General features: G+C 36.5%; 1 pseudogene; it reads right to left on the reverse strand.

Moving 5' to 3' along the window:
• Window positions 1–5,433: 5,433 nt before the first annotated feature.
• The window catches only part of LOC107469441 (40S ribosomal protein S6-like), a 39,223-nt pseudogene continuing 37,376 nt past the window's right edge, over window positions 5,434–7,280 (reverse strand).

Genomic DNA, 7,280 nt, shown 5'->3' on the forward strand with positions numbered 1-7,280 from the left:
TAGAATTTCATTAATACTTGAGGTACAGCAGAGCTCCACACTCTTAATCTATGGTGTGCAGAAACTCCACTGTTGAAAACACATAAGCAAAAGGTTCAGGCATGGCCGAATGGCCAGCCCTCTCCATGATCAAGTGACCGAATGATAAAAGGCTTAAAGTGGTCAAAAGATATCTAATACATTAGATAAATGTTCTATTTATACTAGACTAGCTCCTAGGGTTTACATGAGTAAGTAATTGATGCATAAATTCACTTCCGGGGCCCACTTGGTGTATGCTTGGGTTGAGCTTGATCAATCCACGAGTAGAGGCATTTCTTGGCGTCAAACTCCAGGTTATGACGTGTTTTGGGCGTTCAACTCCGGATCATGCCCTAAAAGTAGCTCAAACTTACTAAAAACTATATAAAAACAATGCCAAAAAGCGTATAAATTATCCGCTCATCAGCAAGCTCTTATATCTAGCAAATACTAGGCCTGATATAAGCTATGCCATTGGGAAACTAAGCCAGTTTTTGGACTGTGTCACTATTGAGCATTTGAAGGCGGCCACATAAAGTGCTGCGTTATGTAAAAGGTTCCCCTACTGCAGGCCTCTTCTTCTTTGCAGAATCTGATTTGCAGCTTACTGGTTTCTCTGACTCTATTTGGGCTGGTTGCGTTGACTCTCGAAGATCCCTCTCAGCATATTATTTTTATTTGGGACCATCATTAGTTACTTGGAAGAGTAAGAAACGACTTTCAGTTGTAGCCTCCTCCTCAGAAGCAGAGTATAGAGCTTTAGCTCTGGCCACCAGAAAAGCCCAATGGCTGAGCTATGTTCTTCGAGATCTTGACGTTCCAATTACAAAGCCTATTAATTTATACTGTGATAGCAATTCAGCTATTTACATTGCAACTAATCTTGTGTTTTATGAACGTACCAAGCATATCGAAGCAGATTACCATATAGTCCATGACAAATTGCAAGAAAAGTTGATTCATCTCCTTCCCATTTCCACCAATAATCAAGCTGCCGACATTCTCACTAAACCTCTTGCTCCTGGGCCTTTCAATGCAAGTTATTCTAAACTTGGATTGTTAGATCTCTTTTCTCCCAATGGTCCAAGCTTACGGGAGGGTGTTACTTGATATTTATTCTATTAGTTAGAATTTGTTAATATAAGATGTTATTTCTCTTTGTATAGAAAGTTGTTAGTAGTGGGTTTCATTGCACATGCTGAGCTGTATAGTTAGTTAGTGCAGCAATACAATTATGTTAGAAGTAGTGTTTGTATATATAGCAAATTGTAGCATTGTATTCTTTAAGTCTCATCATTATATAGGTTCAATTCTCAATTTTTTCTTGGCTTTTCTATTCTTCTCCATGCTCACATGCAAATTTCACACAGAGAGAGAGAGAGAGAAAGAGAAAGAGAGAGAGAAGGGTCAATAACAAGTTCTATGGATGTGTGAATGAGACTGATAATGTTGTAGTGATCATGAGTCGAAGGCAGATGCTACGCTGTGGTGGAAGGGGTGTAAGTGAAACTACGGTAACATTGAAGGTAGTACAACAACAGTAGGATGAAAAGTGTGGTGGATGTAGATGTAAAGTGGAGGTAGGATAAGGGTTGACTATGGTGATGACAATGAAGGTAGCGTGACTACAATGGCATGAGGGTGCCGATGGTTGGGGTTGCTATTAGGGATAAAATAGGAAAAGGGTGGAAGAGAATGCATGGATGGGATGATGATGATTATGACATAGGTGTTGTTGATGGCTATGGTAGGCATTATTGGTGGTGAAGGGAAGGGTTGGATTGGAGCTGAGGTAAAAATTAGGGTAAAGTATAATTTTGGTCTCTAAGGTTTAGGATGAAAATTTTATTCGTCTCCAACCTTTTTTTACATTCAAATTTGTCCCTAAAGTTTAATGTTATTTTGAAATTGTCATTTTTATTCTTAAAATTTTAGACTAAATTACCCCTAACAAAAAATTATAAAATTAAAAAAGAAAAAAGATAAAAGAAAGTGTTTGAAGTTGAGAGAAGAAAAGAACCACGGGAAAGAAGAATAAGGGAGAAGGGAAGAAGAAGAATGGGAAGAGGAAGGTGGCGATTGACGATGTCGATGAGGGAAGACGTCGTGTGCTGTCGTCACCATTTCTGCTTTTGTGTCAGTGTTTCCATGAGTGGGCAGAAACGCTAGCAAATCGGCGAGAGAGGACATCACACGCGGCGTCGCCATTTCTGTTCCTCTCGCCGCTGGTCATTGCTTGCTCACCGCTACTCATTCCCCGCTCACCGTTCACCACTAGTTATCACTTCTCCTTGCCGCTCGCCGCGGCTCCATAGGGTTCCAATTCTATTTTTTTTATTTTGTTGATTCTATTTGATATTTGAAATGTAGATTTGTTGATTCTTTGGTACTGATTTCTGCTTATGTTTTTTGTTTATTACATTGTTTTTTGCTGCCTTGTTATTGTGTCTTGTTGCTGCTGTGCTACTGGTATTTTTTTTGTTTATTCCTACTTCTGTTTTAAAACTTTCACTGCAGCTCTTGGTGTTTTTGGTTGGATGAAGAAGAAAAAGAAAAAAATGAGTATTTTAGTGAAGAAGGTTGCTAGAGAAGGGTGGTTAGATAAGGGTATTTTGGTTCGAAGGATGATTTTAAAACCAAATCGAACCTTAGGGACGAATTTCAATGCAAAAAAAGGTTAGGGACGAATTGAATTTTCGGCCTAAATCATAAGGACCAAAATCGTATTTAACCCTAAAAGTTAAAGTTAAGGTTAGGATGAAATTAGATTAAGAATAACCAGAAATATTTGATAACAAAAATAATTAACCAAAAATAGTAAAAAATTATCTTATTTAATATTTATTAATTGTCGAATTAATAAATATTAAATAAAGTAAGTTTAGATTATTTTTTTGTTTTTTTTAAATTATCAAAAAATAAAATTAAAATAATATTGTTGATTAATAGTTGAATGTCAAAACATTAAGGATAAAATATAATTAAAATTTCAAAAATTAAAGATAAAATGAATCAAACTAAAAATAATTCTAAAAATTTTTGAAAACATTATAAACAAAAATATATTTTATCTCAAAATTTTTTATTACTGACATCGTAATCCACCAAAATATTCCTCGCATCTAACGACAAAAAACAAACAAGCATTGTGTCATCTTTTGATTTGTTACTGACAAATTTTGCCGACTATATATTTTTGCCAAATCAATGTGACGTTCGAAGGTGATTGGACACTATCAATCAAATTAGAAGGAGAAATAAATGTGAGAGAACATTATTGAACATTTTTATATTGTCGGCAAATAGTTCTAACTGTTTCTATGGTTTTTTCGCCGCAATTGAGCATACAAATTGTTTGGTTCTGAATTCTCCAACAAAAGTGTGTCTTTTTTTTCCCAGTAACATCATTGTTTGGCTTTAAGCATAAGAGCCTTGATATAAACAGTGGCGTGCACAACAATATGGATCGAAACAAAACATGAGTGGGAGTGGAAGTGGGATCCATGAAATACATATGTGAGAAATAGTGTTTGTAGGACTACCAAAAATAATAATAAAACATTAGAAAATTTATATAATATAGAAAATCAAGTATCAATCTCATTGATTTATGTTTTAGTCATTTATACTTTTAGTAGAATGTATTTTTTTAATGTTATTTTTCGATTCGGTAGGTTAATGACTAATCTACTAAGGGTGTTTGTGGTGTGATTTAGTTTGATTTTTTAAAGAAAAACAATCCGATCCAATTTTATATTAATTATGTGGTTCAATTTAATTGGTTCAGTATTTTTATTAAGACAATTCGAACCAAATCAAACCAATTAAATTCGGTTTGGTTCGGTTAGGTTTATTCGGTTTAAGGATTCGAGAGACTTTTCTGCAACAAATGCAGCCGGTTGCAACATTTATGACTATTTGAGATACCATGAGGGCTAGAGCTGGAGTTCGAGGATATATGCATTAAAAATCAAAATTAGAAATACAGAATCATATAAAAGTTTAACAGAAGCAGCAGTACAACAAAATAAAATAGCTTCAACAAATAATCAATAACAATTTCAAAAAAATTAACAATAAATACTCGATAAAGAATAATAATCAATAAACAACAAATAAACAACAAAAGAGGTTTAACCCCAGGTCCCATAACTGCATAATTATAACAGATTTTGAAAACAGAATAAAAAATTAGAACCCTAAACATAGAATTTGAATGACAGAATCATCAAAATAGAAATAAAAATTCATAATCATAAACACAAGTTGAAACAAAAAATCATCAAAATTAAAAAAAAACCTACAAAAAAGGAAGATGGAAATGCTGGACAGTGAGACACGGCAGGTTGGCGGCTGCTATGGGGGCGACGAGACTGGACTGAGATGGACGACGACACTCCTGGACTGGACTGAGACGTATGTCAGAGTAGTGGAGGACGATTACGGCACTGCAGTCAGCAACTTGCGACCTATTATGTCGAAGACAGGGCTGCAATATCGGAGACGACGCTGTGTAGGGGAAAGGGAGGGGAGCTCTAGGGTCTGGGCTCACTCTCTGACTGAGGGTTAGTGTGCGACAAGGAGAAGGAAGCGTGACAAGGAAGGGAGGGAGAGAAAGAACCACGCCGAGAAGAGGGAAGTGCGATAAGGGAAGGCCGCTGCGAGGGTGCTGTCCGGCGACGTCAAACGCAGAGAGAAGGACGGTGCTGTGGAGGGTGGGAGGAGGAGTTTTCGGCGCTGTGGAGTGGTGAAGTGGTGGCTAGCTAGGTTATCTGCTTGGGAGAGGGGGCTTTATATATTAGGGTTTTTAAATGAATAGGTTCGGTTTGGTTCAGTTAGGGTTTTCACTAAAAGAACTGAAAATCGAACCGAACCGCAGAAAAAAACTGTAAAATAGTATTTTTCGGTTTTTTTGGTTTTCAGTTTGTTCGATTTTCAATTTTTTCAGTTCATTTGGTCGGTTTTATTTGGTTTGGATCGATTTTGAACACCCCTATAATCTATTGTAGATCTAACCTTCGTTAATTTAAGTATCACTGCAAGATTCTCACTATTTTGTAGCGGTTAAAAACTCCCATGGATAGTATTGTAAGAGTTTCACAAATCTCTAAAATTGGAGGTGCCACGAGCTTATTTGTAGTGGTTTTACAAAACTGCGAGGACCTCATTCAGTAGCGGTTTAAAACCCCCCACAAACATAGTATTTAATTATAAAAAAAATTCCAGAAACTGAACAACACTAACCCTGGGCAAAATTAGAAAAACCATGCCACACAATATTAGCATCATTTAAATTTAAATTGACACCAACCAACTTGTGTAGTCGAGTGGTCAATTCACTCGTCCACTTGTGCATGCAGCAACCCAGTGGCCAGCGGCAGACCCTTAAATAGAGCTTAGATCTGCGACAGATTAGTCCTTGACCTGTCGGATTGGGGAATACCGTGAAAAACAAAAAAAAAATAAATTGACACCAATTAAAGCGCTAAAATACATAATTAGATGAGAAACAATAAATAATAAAATTAGAACTATGTCAAAGAGATATCTATTCCAAATCATAATACATATGCAAATCAAGGATTCTCCTATCAGTTCCTCCTTTCTTTCACCTCCTTTAATATAAAGAGCAGCCTCTTCTTAGTGGCATGACCAAGCTAACTAGAATATTCATAGTACATAAGCAAGGAACCATACCATTTTTGGTTGTGAATGTCCTCCTGTATGTGTTGACATACTTTTTCACATCGTCTTACTTGGAAAGATTGAACAACTTACGAATTTTTTAGGCTCTCTTTGGACTCCTCATCCTTGGTTTTTCAATGTCTGTCAGGCCTGGCAAATCATTGTCACCCTTCTTCATAATTACCAAGTTCAGAACAAAGAGGTCTTATATACGGAAGAATTAAAAAATAAAACACAAGACTTGAATGAATGCTCTATACATTGTCCAGCCTATACTGATTGTTATTATAATCTTAATCTCAAAGCAAATTAAAAGAGACATATAATAGTGTAGTGTATTACCTCTATAGAGCAAGAGGCGAACGCAACCGGGGGTCAATACTCCCTGCTTCATTAGAAATCCCTGTTTGTCACAACTTCCAGTGATCTTGTAGACGTGGCCTTTGAATTCTTGTTGAACAATGAAGATGATTAGGAAAATCTCAAAATTGCTTAACAAAAATTCCACCACACCTCAACCCAAGCATCACCAAGAACCTCTTGTGAGATTCTCTTATCCCAAAATGCTCGCCTATAATACAAAGTAGAATGTCATAACTCATAACATAACAACTTGCCACAAAAACAATCCAAATGACCAAAACATAAAGTAGTGAAGAGATTACAGCTTCTGGTCATCATCAATCTCGAGCTTCTTTTGGCATCCATTGGTGGGATTTGCAACGTTGAACTGAAAAAGTAAAATGTAACACCCTTACTACCAAAATTTCACGCTTTCGGCTGCGTACTCTAATAGTGAGAATATTATGACGACTTCCATATAGTTAATAAGAAGATAGGATCCTTTAACTCTTACCAGTGGCGCTGTTTTCTTTGAAAAACTGGAAATACATTTTCATAAAAATTTCGGCAGCATCTCCTCTAAAATTTTGAATTTGCCACCCTTTAAGGGACCCCACCAAACCAAACCAAATATCTCTCAACTGTTCAAATCAATTTCAATTAACCAATATCATAACAATACCAACTCAACTCAAGAAAAATAACAAAGTCTAGAACTTGAGCAATGATGAGCGGATAATTTGTACGCTTTTTGGCATTGTTTTTAGTATGTTTTTAGTATGATCTAGTTAGTTTTTAGTATATTTTTATTAGTTTTTAGTTAAAATTAACTTTTCTAGACTTTACTATGAGTTTGTGTGTTTTTCTGTGATTTCAGGTATTTTCTGGCTAAAATTGAGGGACCTGAGCAAAAATCTGATTCAGAGACTAAAAAGGACTGCAGATGCTGTTGGATTCTGACCTCCCTGCACTCGAAGTGGATTTTCTGGAGCTACAGAAACCCAATTGGCGCGCTCTCAACGGCGTTGGAAAGTAGACATCCTGGACTTTCCAGAAATATATGATAGTCCATACTTTTCCCAAGATTTGATGGCCCAAACCGGCGTTCAAAGTCACCTTCAGAATTTCCAGCGTTAAACGCCGGAACTGGCACAAGGATGGGAGTTAAACGCCCAAACTGGCATAAAAGCTGGCGTTTAACTCCAAGAAGAGTCTCTGCACGAAAATGCTTC

The sequence above is a fragment of the Arachis duranensis genome, chromosome 10 (assembly GCF_000817695.3).
Source record: "Arachis duranensis cultivar V14167 chromosome 10, aradu.V14167.gnm2.J7QH, whole genome shotgun sequence".
Taxonomy (NCBI): Eukaryota; Viridiplantae; Streptophyta; class Magnoliopsida; order Fabales; family Fabaceae; genus Arachis; species Arachis duranensis.